We start from the raw sequence: 13551 nt of genomic DNA on the forward strand, positions 1-13551 counted from the left end.
GGGGAGACTGTATCGAAATTAAAAAAAAGAAAATATGAATTGAGACCTGCTTAGGTCATGTTCATATATACCGCTACAGATTATTATTACGGTACAATATGTATGTTTCACGAAGTATCTGCTTTAGGTAAATCGAGATCATTAAGTCTTCTTGGGATTAACCAGTTTTTATTTTGTCTTAACTTGGTCCCCTCTTATCATTATAGGTGGCTTTTGATGCTCTATGCTTGATAGTCTCAGTTTGGTCTCTCCCTCTCTATTTTGTGGCCAGCTCATTTAGCAATCACTGCAACCCTTTGATTGTTCATCTTCCTCTATAATGTATATGATAGATATTAACTAAATACCTGAATTTTCAGCTTTCCTTCCCAACAGAGGTGGCATAATTCTGTGAAATAATCCTGATCAGGGAGGTAGAAGCACGAGCCCCTAAGAAGGGCTTTCTTTCTCAAACAGAAATGCAGAGCTTCACAAAAAGAAGACTTTCATCCTTTATTCTTTTGCCTTTGTCTATCCTCCTTCTTCCTGCTGGGACAAAAACACAATGTCTCATAGGTTCAATAGCCATCTTGCACCAAAAAGAAATAGGAAGTTAGAAGGAGCCCAGGTCTTTGATAAGAACTTTGAACAATCACACCAGCCCTGAAATGCCTAACACTGAACTTTCTGTTACATGAAAATGATAGTCTATTTTATTCATCAAGTTTTTATGACAGTTTTTATAAATTTATAAAAATTGATAAATTTTATAAATTCAAACATGCGTGATACATATATTGAACTCAACATACCCTTTAAATTGTTAAACCCAAATACCCTTTACATTATTAAACCATTTCTTTAAACAACACTTTGTTGTTACTGAGTCCAAGATTCCTCTGCTCATTGCAGGACAGACCAATAAATCAGAGAACAGGTGTTGAGGCAAGGAATACTTTGTTGGGAAAGCTGGCTGACTGAGAAGATGCAGAATAATGTCTCAAAATAACCATCTTATCGGGATCTACATGCCAGATTCTTTTAGTGAACAAAGACAGGGCAGAGGTGAGGAAGTAAAGCAAAAAGCCCATTACTCTTGCAAATATGTCCTAGAACGGCAAGCCTTGGGGAGGAGATATGTTAAATTCTTCCTTCCTGTAGCCATCCACAGGTGATCAGTGCACGTGTGCATGCTAGGTCACTTCAGTCGTGTCCAACTCTGTGAGACCCTAAGGACTGTAGCCCACCAGGATCCTCTGTCCATGGAATTTTCCAGGAAAGAATGCTAGAGTGGGTGCCCATGCCCTCCTCCAGGGGATCTTCCCAACCCAGGAGTCGAACCTGCATCTCTTATGTCCCCTGCATTGGCAGGCCAGTTCTTGACCACTAGCACCCCCTGGGAAGCCCAAAGAGACGCATGGAACCACATAAACTTGCTCGCTAAGTTATTGTTAACCAAAAAGAACTTAATGTACGAGGGAGGGAAGTGCTGCCTCCAACAGTTTAAACCCTTTTAGTCTCTGTAATAGCAGGTTGTATAGTGTTTTAGGTTGAGATTAGTTGCTCATAAAGTTGTCAAGATAAAGAACCTTTGCCCAAAGTCTGTTTCTCAGCTGCTTTATGATTAGCAATACAACAGCTGGAGAACCACATCCTGTGGTCTCCTACCTGTTAAACAGCTTCACAACACCAGATTTTTACATCAAATGAAAAGGGCTATTAAAATGGATTTTAGTTTCTGGTGACTGAGGCTTTTGCGGTCTGACATGCAGAGCAACTCTGAAATATCTGATGACTTATTCTTATTATAATTTTGGTATGGTATGTTAGCATTCTGAGCTTGAAAACACAAAATTTTAGCATTCATGGCATCCCTTTCTTAACAAAGAGAAATGCATTTCTTCTAAAAGGAAAAAAGTATTACAAAATTACCTAGACGCAAATATATTTCAAGTGGTTATCCAGGCCCTATACAAAAACATTCCAATGGAAGCAAATCATTCTTGGTAGCATTCTTTGCATTTTTAATTCCTTGCATTATTCCTGCAACTTCAATGGTTTCATTATTAAGTCAAAATGAAGGTCTTGGCAGCAATGTCCTTTGAATGGTGAACAAAGCAGGTTAATTAGAAGCATTCTAATTTTTCTTATGTTACAAATTGTCTTGAGTAAAAGGAATGGATTAGAAGTCTCATAAGGCAAGAAGAAAAATGACATTGTATGCTTTCTGTTGAATAAGCCACTCTAAGAAAAAATATTGTTTATGGAAAGTCTGTAACAATAGTGGATTTTTTTCTTTTAAAGAAGATTGGCCCCTTGCCATCTTTTTCACTAAGCATCTATTCCCTGTGGTGACCACAACATCAACATTTTATGTAATAATCTATTCTGTCTTCTTTTTCCCTATAGTCGTGAACTCCTTTCTTCTAGTCCTTCTTGCCCTGCGTTTGGACAGAAAGAGGATCTTTTTGTGATCACAGCGATCTATGGTTGCCTTTCAATTATCATTGCAGGCATTTTCCATTTCCCAGATTCCCTGGGGCACCCTGAGCCAGCTTCTCCCACTGTGCAGCATGCTCTCAGGATAAATTCCCTGCCATCAGTTGCTGTGTGGGCAGGAAATGCAAACTAATTTTAACCTTAGCTTCACCAAACCATTATTAGAATCTTTAAACCAGAGAAAATAAATCCTACAGTATAGGCAAAAGGCAAGCAAGAACGGTATTTGGAGAAAATCTGGGGCTATTAGGCAAGATGGTTTATTGTAATCTCTGATTCTCTCCATGAATACCAATCCTTGAGAGCAGAGTCTATAGATTTGCATATTTATTATTCTCAAGCACATGTCAGACAGACAATATTTATCTGGGTCAGTGAGCTCAGTTGGTGTGGAGCTAATAAGGCCAAAAGCATGGACTCTTTCCCCTTAGAAACCAGGAAAATGGACTCAGAGAAAAACCAACCTACTCTACATTCACGAGTTGTATCTCTAAACCTGGCCAGACATCCTGCGAGTGCATGCTGTGGGTAACAAGCAGCATGGGTGAGGAAACATGTGCTGACTCGGAATGAGTCCAAAGTAATCATGCTAGAGTTGACTCAGAGTTGAGGTCCTTCAGGAAGCAAAGCCGGATGGCGACCAATTAGGAGGATTGGAACGCATATGCTAGACGAAATAGGCATATAGAGGCAGGTCACTGATCCTTTTTATAGCAAACTCTTTGGAATATAGTGTTATCTCCGCTGATGCGCACACGGTTTGTTCTAAGGTACTGATCGTGCATTTTGCTGGCTTCCACTATTTTCAGTGTTCACCCTTTTTCATGTGACTCTGCCTCTTGGCCGCACAGGAAGACACTGTGCAGAAGTGTCATCTACTTTGGAGTCAAAGACCTGACATCACTTCCATCGTTTGCATCACTTACTTCTTGCATAGTGCAAAGATACTTGCACTCTCTAAATAGTTTCCTCATATGCAAGAGAGCTGTTGGGAGGATTCAGAAAGATAAGGTATGTAAAGCTATTAACTTGGTGCCTGGGACATAGCAAGCTCTCCACTAATGATGATGGGTGTTATTAGTATATCAGCAGACGGCATTTGAACAATGAGTGGCGTAGTATCAGGTTTATGATAAGAAATAATTAAAAATTAGTTTCCATCCTTCTTCCCCAGTTTCTGTTGTCTTTCTGTAGGTATCTCCCTTTCTCCATTGTGTTGCATTTCTTTTATCTTTGTGGGGCAATCTCTCTCCCTGCCCAGAGCTTTCCTGCTCCATGAGTTCACAGAAGAGGTACTTAAGGGTCTTGCTGAGACTGTCTCAGGAGTGCTGCATCCTGCATCTCTTCATCTCTGCAATGATTATGTCTCAAAGTCCACCTTAGAGCAGCCATCTTTCTATTTAATATTCTGTAAGGCTTACTCATGGGGCTTCCCTGGTGGCTTAGATGGCAAAGCGTCTGCCTGCAACGCAGAAGACCCAGGTTCAATCCCTGGGTTGGGAAGATCCCCTGGAAAAGGAAATGGCAACCCACCCCAGTACTCTTGCCTGGAAAATCCTATGGACTGAGGAGCCTGGTAGGCTACAGTCCATGGGGTCCCAAAGAGTCGGACATGACCGAATGACTTCACTTCTTCACTTTAAGGCTTACTCATGGGAAGATTTCTTGATGCATCCAAAAAATGTATCTAAGTGATATCATTTAGGAAGCCAGGTATGGTGTATTTGGAAGGTATAGGCCACTTCATTTATAGAACGTTAAAAATTTGCCTCTCTACAGACCATTTCTTTGCCCAAAAGCTGGAGTCTATTTGGTTGGTGCAAAACTAATTGCGGTTTAGCATATTGACATTTGCCATTTGATATTGGAACACATTCTTATATAAATGTGGTAAGGTTATACATTATTTTAATGCACATTTCTCTGTTTATGTTATTTTGGTTAATGACATTACTTGCTGTTTATTTTATATTTATTTTAGACTATAGAAATGATGTTAGATAAAAAGCAAATTCAAGCAATTTTCTTAGTTGAGTTCATAATGGGTTGTAAAGCAGTGGAGACAACTTGCAACATCAACAATGCATTTGGCTCAGGAACTGCTAACTGCTAAATGTAGAGTGCAGTGGTGGTTTGAGAAGTTTTGCAAAGGAGATAAGAGCCTTGAAGATGAGGAGTGTAGGGGTCGGCCATCAGAAGTTGACAAAGACCAATTGAGAGGATCATCGAAGCTGGATCCTCTTACAATTACATGAGAAGTTGATGAAGGACTCAGTGTTGACCATTCAATGGTCATTCAGCATTTGAAGAAAATTGAAAAGATGGAAAAGCTTGATAAGTGGGTACCTCAGGAGCTGACCAAAAATCAAAAAATCATCATTTGGAAGTCATCTTCTCTTATTCTGCACAACAACAGCAATCAATTTCTCAGTCAGATTGTCATGTGTGACAAAGAGTGGGTTTTATACAAATGGCAATGATCAGCTTAATGGTTGGGCTAAGAAAAACTCCAAAGCATGTCCCAAAGCCAAACTTGTACTGAAGAAAGGTCATGATCATTATTTGGTGGTCTGCAGCCTGTCTGATCTGCTACAGCTTTTTGAATCCCTATGAAATCATCACACCTGAGAAGTATGCTCAACAAAGCAATGAGAAGCACCAAAAATTGCAATGCCTGAAACCAGCATTGGTTAACAGATTGGACCCAATTCTTCTCCATGACAAGGTCCAACTTCACTTTGCACAGCCAGTGCTTCAAAAGTTGACCAAATTGGGCCACGAAGTTTTGCCTCATCCATCATATTCACCTGACCTCTCGCCAGCTACCTACCACTTCTTCAAGCATCTCGACAACATTTTGCAGGGAAAGTGCTTCCACAAACAGCAGGAGACAAAAAATGCTTTCCAAAAGTTTGATTCCCAAATCATAAACATAAATAAGTTTGTTTATCAAACTTATTCCTCATTGGCAAAAATGTGTTGATTGTAAAGTTTTCTATTTTGATTAATAAAGATGTGTTTGAGCCTACTCAAAATGATTTAAAATTCACAGTCCAAAATGGCAATTACATTTGCACCAACATAATATATTGGCATCATGTTCAACTCACTTGAATTAAGCTTTTTTTTCCCTCCTCTCAATGATACAGAGAGTGAACTTAATGAAAATAAAGTGGTAGGCATGAAAGAAATTTATCATAAACCTTAACTCTAGCCTTACATGCTATGATTCTCAAATTTTAACTTTTGTGTTGGGACTCTAATGTTGTTCCTATATTTCAGTGATTAAAGTAGTAGAAATAACTGCACTTAATTTTGTCATGTACATCTGAGCGAGTGCTTTAGTCTACCTTATTGCTTACATTGATACTGTGATATAGAGGGTGCCAGAGATCACTTCAATTCTGCCATGAGAAACAGATTCCTTTTTAATATTCAAGAAAGTGCATCTGCGGGAGAAAAAATTCCATCAGAGGAACCCATGATTCAAGGAATTTTGCCGGGGTTTCCTTGTTCACTGACAGCTGGCTCTGAGGTCAGAGCTACCCTCACTCTCTTTTCTCCCCTTTTTTCATGATGAGTCATGGTCAGATTTGATGTCTTCTACTATTCAAGTATGATCTCAGTTTGTCCTCGATTGTGACTTATCTACACTTTCTGGACTTTGATGGCCTATGCATAACCTTGTAGATACATTTGACCTACATTTGTGTTTTGTGGTAGTTTTGAAAACTAGTGGCAGGAGTCACAAAGAGACAAGATATTGGATGCAAGGATCTCTGTAGAGGCCCAGTCAGATGAACAAAGACCAATAAATTACATTCTTCTAAAGTAGAATCCCTGTCGATGTGTGTATTTCTTTGAACTCAATTTTGACTATATTATCTAGTTGGGTCTAAAACAGATTTATTCCTCCTTCATTTCTTCATAATGTGACCCTCCAATGCAACTCTTGAGGGTTTTTTTTTTTCTCAGATACCTTCCAAAGAATACTTCTGAAGATGGAAGGAGGCACCTTGGGAAATGACTGTCTTTAGTGTGGGCTGGGAGGCTGATGGTTTGTCTATGACTTAGGAAGCCATGCTCCAGTGTTTTCTCAGTACTCCATGCAAAGGGCAGAAGACATATGGCCAAGTTAACTCATTCTTTAAACTAACACATATTAAGCACTTACAGATAAACACTCAAAAGATGAAGATGAAGAAGATGTGGTCCCTGTCCCCATCTCATAGGCAAAGATAGATAAATCCTAAAACAAAAAGGTTTATTTATGGATAATGGGCATGATCATAATGCTTCACCTTATAGGCAATAGATGTGCTTTTCAATACCATTGAAATGTTGTTAACTTTGGGGAGTAGAGTTAGCAACACAAGTCTCCTATAGCTTCACCATATTTTCTATCCATATCTATTTCTCCAGCTCCCTTTTGGTTTTTAATTTCCTGTCCTTCCCCAAGATCTCAGGCAGTTTCCTCCAGTGCCCCTTTGATAAACTGCAGGGCAGTGTTATAAGTTTTGGTCTGTCTGCTAGCACCCAGATCACTGACTAAATGTACCAAGATTTAAAATCACTCGGCAAAGCTGTTGGTTGAATCTCCAATAAAATTATGCACTGAAATGTGCTTGAAGGCAAGAATGGAATGTTTTTGTCTGTGTTTATTCTTTTTAAAAATTTGCTTACTTCTTATTGAAGTACAGTTGATTTAAGCATGTTAGTTTCAGTAGTACAAGGGTGTACAAAATATATATACATATATATATATATTCCTTTTCAGATTTGTATATATTATTACAAAATATTAAGTTGAGTTCCTTGTGCTATATAGTAGGTTATTTTTGGTTATCTATTTTATATACAATAGTGAGCATATGTTACTCCCAAACTCTTAATTTATCCTTCCCCCTACTTCCCTTTCCCCTTTGGTAATCATAAGTTTGTTTTCTATTGACATTTTTTATTGATACACTCCCTTGAATCAAGGACTCAAATTTTAAAACCAAATATACCTAAAAGGAGGGTCATTTATAGTGTATTCATTACTTCAAATTGCTTTCACTTTTTTCTTTCAAAAACCCATAGGACCCAGAGTATTACGTATATTCTTTAAAAGGGTATATTTTAACCCAATTTCAGAATGTAAAGAATTTCAATTGGTCAAACTCAACTCATGAATATTCATAAAGCTTTACATGTCTTTCCTCCCATAGACTACCAGGAACCCACAATTCATTTTCTCTTCCCTTTCTCTTTACAAAAATGAACCTATGAACAGTAATTACAATGAACTGAAATGACAGAGCTGACATTTAGGTGCTCATAATTAGGTTTGAAAGTAACCAGATTATTGAGATGGATAGAAGTGATTGTGTCACTTTCTTTTGTTCTAGTGGGCACCATTCCACTGGCAATCATATGTCACCATAGGGAGGTTAAGAAGTCCATAAAGTTTAAAATAGAATCAAGTAGAAGCCTTACAGAGGACCATCAGTGTTCAAAATCATAGACTGAGGACACTCCAATTTGTGTTGTTTCTGTATAAGCTGGGAACTATTCTTTGCCCATAAACCAACCAAATATGTTTGTATGTCTATGTATTTTCCCTTTTACTCCCTTTTGTTGCAATTATATCTATATTTGCATCTATGTTTTTACTTTTCCTTTAGCCTTTAGAAGATATTGATTCTTGCTAAAGTGCTATAATGTAAGGAGTACTTCTAAATCTAATGTGTTAATTCTGTGTACCAGAATCCTAAGAGAAATTTTCAGTTGTCTCATTATTTAAGCACTGATTTATAAAAATAATAGAATGAATCTTTACCAAATATTAAATCACTGAGAAATAACTGTGGAAGGGCTTCCCGCATGGCTCAGCAGGTAAAAAATCCACCTGCAATACAGGAGAAATAGGAGAGGCTGGTTTGATCCCTGGGTCAGGAAGGTCTCCTGCAGAAGGGAATGGCTACCCACTCCAGTATTCTTGCCTAAAATATCCCATGAACAGAGGAGCCTGGCGGATTACAGTCCATAGTATCATAATCACAAAGAGTCAGACATGACAGAGCGATTAAACACTTACTTTGTTTAGGTTAAACTACAAATAAAGCCTGGTTCTAATTTCAGCATCCAGTCAGATCCTTCCTTAAACTGGCTATAGTCTTAGAAAATTTGACTGAAGGATTGACTTTAGCCTCCATAAGTTTATACCCTCTTCTTTAATTTTTCTGGCACTGCTTTGCTCCCTCATTAAAACATAAGTTCTATGAGCCGAGGCTTCTATTTTGTTTACTTCTGGACTTCCTGTTCCTGGATGGAGTTAGATGTTATTATCGTGTTCTGTCTATCTATTTTATATGATGGTAGTAACTCTGAACTTTTCTGTTCAATCGTCACAGGTGGGCTTTTTTTTTTTTTTTTTTCTATTTTAGCTTTTTCTTTTTTTTTTAATGTGGACCATTTTTTTAAGTCTTTATTGAATTTTGTTACAATATTGTTTTTGTTTTTATGTTTTTGTGTTTTGGCTGCAAGGCCTATGGGATCCCAGCGCCCCCACCAGAGCTCAAACCCTCACTTCCTGCATTGGAAGGTGGAATTCTAAACCACTGGACCATCAGGGAAGACCTATGTGTTTGCCTTTATGTAGCCCACAAATAAATATGTATATATAAATTAAATATATGTAAACATACATACACCTAGCATTTCATCTTTTCTCTTTTTTTACAAATATTCCATCATTGTGTTTACTCTAACTTTAAGTAGGAATTCTGTTTTGTATAGTAGAAAACATTTTGACTTAAAAATAATTCCCATAACTTAGCAGAAGATAGCATGGGGCAAGATAATTAACCTTTCTAAGCTTAAATTTCCTTACTTGTAAAATTTTTTAATTAATTGATTATCTTTTATTGAGGTATAGTTGATTTACAAAGTAGTGCTAGTTTCAAATATACAGCAAAATGATTCAGTGATACATATATATGTATCTATGCTTTTCAGATTTTTTTCCCCTTCAGTTCAGTTCAGTTCAGTTGCTCAGTCATGTCCGACTCTTTGTGACCCCTTGAATTGCAGCATGCCAGGCCTCCCTATCCATCACCAACTCCCGGAGTTCACTCAAACTCACGTCCATCAAGTTGATGATGCCATCCAGCCATCTCATCCTCTGTCATCCCCTTGTCCTCCTGCCCTCAATGCGGCCCAGCATCAGAGTCTTTTCCAATGAGTCAACTCTTCGCATCAGGTGGCCAAAGTACTGGAGTTTCAGCTTTAGCATTGTTCCTTCCAACGAACACCCAGGGCTGATCTCGTTTAGAATGGACTAGTTGGATCTCCTTGCAGTCCAAGGTACTCTGAAAAGTCTTCTCCAACACCACAGTTCTAAAGCATCAATTCTTTGGTGCTCAGCTTTCTTCACAGTCCAACTCTCACATCCATACATGACCACAGGAAAAACCATAGCCTTGACTAGACGGACCTTTTTTGGCAAAGTAATGTCTCTGCTTTTGAATATTCTGTCTACGTTGGTCATAACTTTCCTTCCAAGGAGTAAGCGTCTTTTAATTTCGTAGCTGCAGTCACCATCTGCAGTGATTTGGGAGCCCAGAAAAATAAAGTCTGACACTGTTTCCACTGTTTCTCCATCTATTTGCCATGAAGTAATGGGACCAGATGCCATGATCGTAGTTTTCTGAATGTTGAGCTTTAAGACAACTTTTTCACTCTCCTCTTTCACTTTCATCAAGAGGCTCTTTAGTTCTTCTTCACTTTCTGCCATAAGGGTGGTGTCATCTACATATCTGAGGTTATTGATATTTCTCCCGGCAATCTTGATTCCAGCTTGTGCTTCTTCCAGCCCAGCGTTTCTCATGATGTACTCTGCATACAAGTTAAATAAGCAGGGTGACAATATACAGCCTTGACGTAGTCCTTTTCCTATTTGGAATCAGTCTAGGTTATTAAATTATAATGTCTATCTCACAAGTTGTGAGATTTAAAAATGATAATATACATGAAGTATATAGTACAATGCATGGCCTCTAGTATGTGAAGAAAGCTGAGTGCCGAAAAATTGATGCTTTTGAACTGTGGTGTTGGAGAAGACTCTTGAGAGTCCCTTGGACTGCAAGGAGATCCAACCAGTCCATCCTAAAGGAGATCAGTCCTGGGTGTTCTTTGGAAAGAATGATGCTAAAGCTGAAACTCCAATGCTTTGGCCACCTCATGCAAAGAGTTGACTCATTGGAAAAGACTCTAATGCTGGGAGGGATTGGGGGTAGGAGGAGAAGGGGACGACAGAGGATGAGATGGCTGGATAGCATCACTGACTCAATGGACGTGAGTCTGAGTGAACTCCGGAAGTTGGTGATGGACAGGGAGGCCTGGCATGCTGAGATTCATGGGGTCCCAAAGAGTCTGACACGACTGAGTGATTGAACTGAACTGAACTGATATGCTTAATAAATATTATCAAAATAATGGAGATTATCTTATTCTCTCTTTGAGACTGAGGTGCATGGAACAAGACAATTACAAGGTTATGGAATTGCTTGGTGGCAAGTGGAGAATGCCTGGCCAGAGTTACTGACTGAGATCATGTATGAATGACAAAGCCTAATCGGCCACAGTGTAACTGAATTGCTTGTTTTGGCTTTATTTAACAATCAGTTCTGCACAATTAGTTACTATCAATCTAGTCAAAATTAATGGAGCTCCTTCTAGTGAAAGACTATTATGCAAGCTATATCTTTGTTATTTAAAATTCTGTAGTGTAGTTTAATTTCTAATTCTGTAGTGTAGTGTAATGTAATTTCTAAATCAAAGTGTCTTCCCCCAAATCCAAAGTAAAAATATTGGTTTATCAACAATTATATGCCAATAAAATGGACAACGTGGAAGAAATGGACAAATTCTTAGAAAAGTACAACTTTCCAAAACTCGACCAGGAAGAAATAGAAAATCTTAACAGACCCATCACAGGCACAGAAATTGAAACTGTAATCAAAAATCTTCCAGCAAACAAAAGCCCAGGTCCAGATGGCTTCACAGCTGAATTCTACCAAAAATTTAGAGAAGAGCTAACACCTATCCTGCTCAAACTCTTCCAGAAAATTGCAGAGGAGTGTAAACTTCCAAACTCATTCTATGAAGCCAGCATCACCCTAATACCAAAACCTGACAAAGATCCCACAAAAAAAGAAAACTACAGGCCAATATCACTGATGAACATAGATGCAAAAATCCTTAACAAAATTCTAACAATCAGAATCCAACAACACATTAAAAAGATCATACACCATGACCAAGTGGGCTTTATCCCAGGGATGCAAGGATTCTTTAATATCCGCAAAGCAATCAATGTAATACACCACATTAACAAATTGAAAAATAAAAACCATATGATTATCTCAATAGATGCAGAGAAAGCCTTTGACAAAATTCAACACCCATTTATGATAAAAACTCTCCAGAAAGCAGGAATAGAAGGAACAACCTCAACATAATAAAAGCTATATATGACAAACCCACAGCAAACATTATCCTCAATGGTGAAAAATTGAAAGCATTCCCTCTAAAGTCAGGAACAAGACAAGGGTGCCCACTTTCACCATTACTATTCAACATCATTTTGGAAGTTTTGGCCACAGCAATCAGAGCAGAAAAGTAAATAAAAGGAATCCAAATTGGAAAAGAAGAAGTAAAACTCTCACTATTTGCAGATGACATGATCTTCTACATAGAAAACCCTAAAGACTCCACCAGAAAATTACTACAACTAATCAATGACTATAGTAAAGTTGCAGGATATAAAATCAACACACAGAAATCCCTTGCATTCCTATACACTAATAATGAGAAAACAGAAAGAGAAATTAAGGAAACAATTCCATTCACCATTGCAACGGAAAGAATAAAATACTTAGGAATATATCTACCTAAAGAAACTAAAGACCTATATATAGAAAACTATAAAACACTGGTGAAAGAAATCAAAGAGGACACTAATAGATAGAGAAATATACCGTGTTCATGGATTGGAAGAATCAATATAGTGAAAATGAGTATACTACCCAAAGCAATTTATAGATTCAATGCAATCCCTATCAAGCTACCAACAGTATTCTTCACAGAGCTAGAACAAATAATTTCACAATTTGTATGGAAATACAAAAAACCTCAAATAGCCAAAGCGATCTTGAGAAAGAAGAATGGAACTGGAGAAATCAACCTACCTGACTTCAGGCTCTACTACAAAGCCACGGTTATCAAGACAGTATGGTACTGGCACAAAGACAGAAATAAGATCAATGGAACAAAATAGAAAGCCCAGAGATAAATCCACGCACATATGGACACCTTATCTTTGACAAAGGAGGTAAGAATATACAATGGTTTAAAGACAATCTCTTTAACAAGTGGTGCTGGGAAATCTGGTCAACCACTTGTAAAAGAATGAAACTAGAACACTTTCTAACACCTTACACAAAAATAAACTCAAAATGGATTAAAGATCTCAACGTAAGACCAGAAACTATAAAACTCCTAGAGCAGAACATAGGCAAAACACTTTCTGACATACATCACAGCAGGACCCTCTATGACCCACCTCCCAGAATATTGGAAATAAAAGCAAAAATAAACAAATGGGACCTAATTAACCTTAAAAGCTTCTGCACATCAAAGGAAAGTATTAGCAAGGTGAAAAGGCAGCCTTCAGAATGGAAGAAAATAATAGCAAATGAAGCAACTGACAAACAACTAATCTCAAAAATATATAAGCAACTCCTACAGCTCAACTCCAGAAAAATAAATGACCCAATCAAAAAATGGGCCAAAGAACTAAATAGACATTTCTCCAAAGAAGACATACACATGGCTAACAAACACATGAAAAGATGTTCAACATCACTCATTATCAGAGAAATGCAAATCAAAACCACTATGAGGTACCATTTCACACCAGTCAGAATGGCTGCGATCCAAAAGTCTACAAATAATAAATGCTGGAGGGGGTGTGGAGAAAAGGGAACCCTCTTACACTGTTGGTGGGAATGCAAACTAGTACAGCCACTA

The 13551-nt window shown here is 38.0% G+C and overlaps 1 non-coding gene across 1 annotated transcript; it reads left to right on the forward strand.

The window, feature by feature from the left end:
* Nucleotides 1-3909: 3909 nt before the first annotated feature.
* On the forward strand, nt 3910-3981 carry TRNAC-GCA. Its single transcript has one exon. It is a non-coding gene; the product is annotated as a tRNA-Cys (tRNA).
* Nucleotides 3982-13551: the final 9570 nt, after the last annotated feature.

Source organism: Bos indicus x Bos taurus, chromosome 17 (genome assembly GCF_003369695.1).
Source record: "Bos indicus x Bos taurus breed Angus x Brahman F1 hybrid chromosome 17, Bos_hybrid_MaternalHap_v2.0, whole genome shotgun sequence".
NCBI classification, from domain to species: Eukaryota; Metazoa; Chordata; class Mammalia; order Artiodactyla; family Bovidae; genus Bos; species Bos indicus x Bos taurus.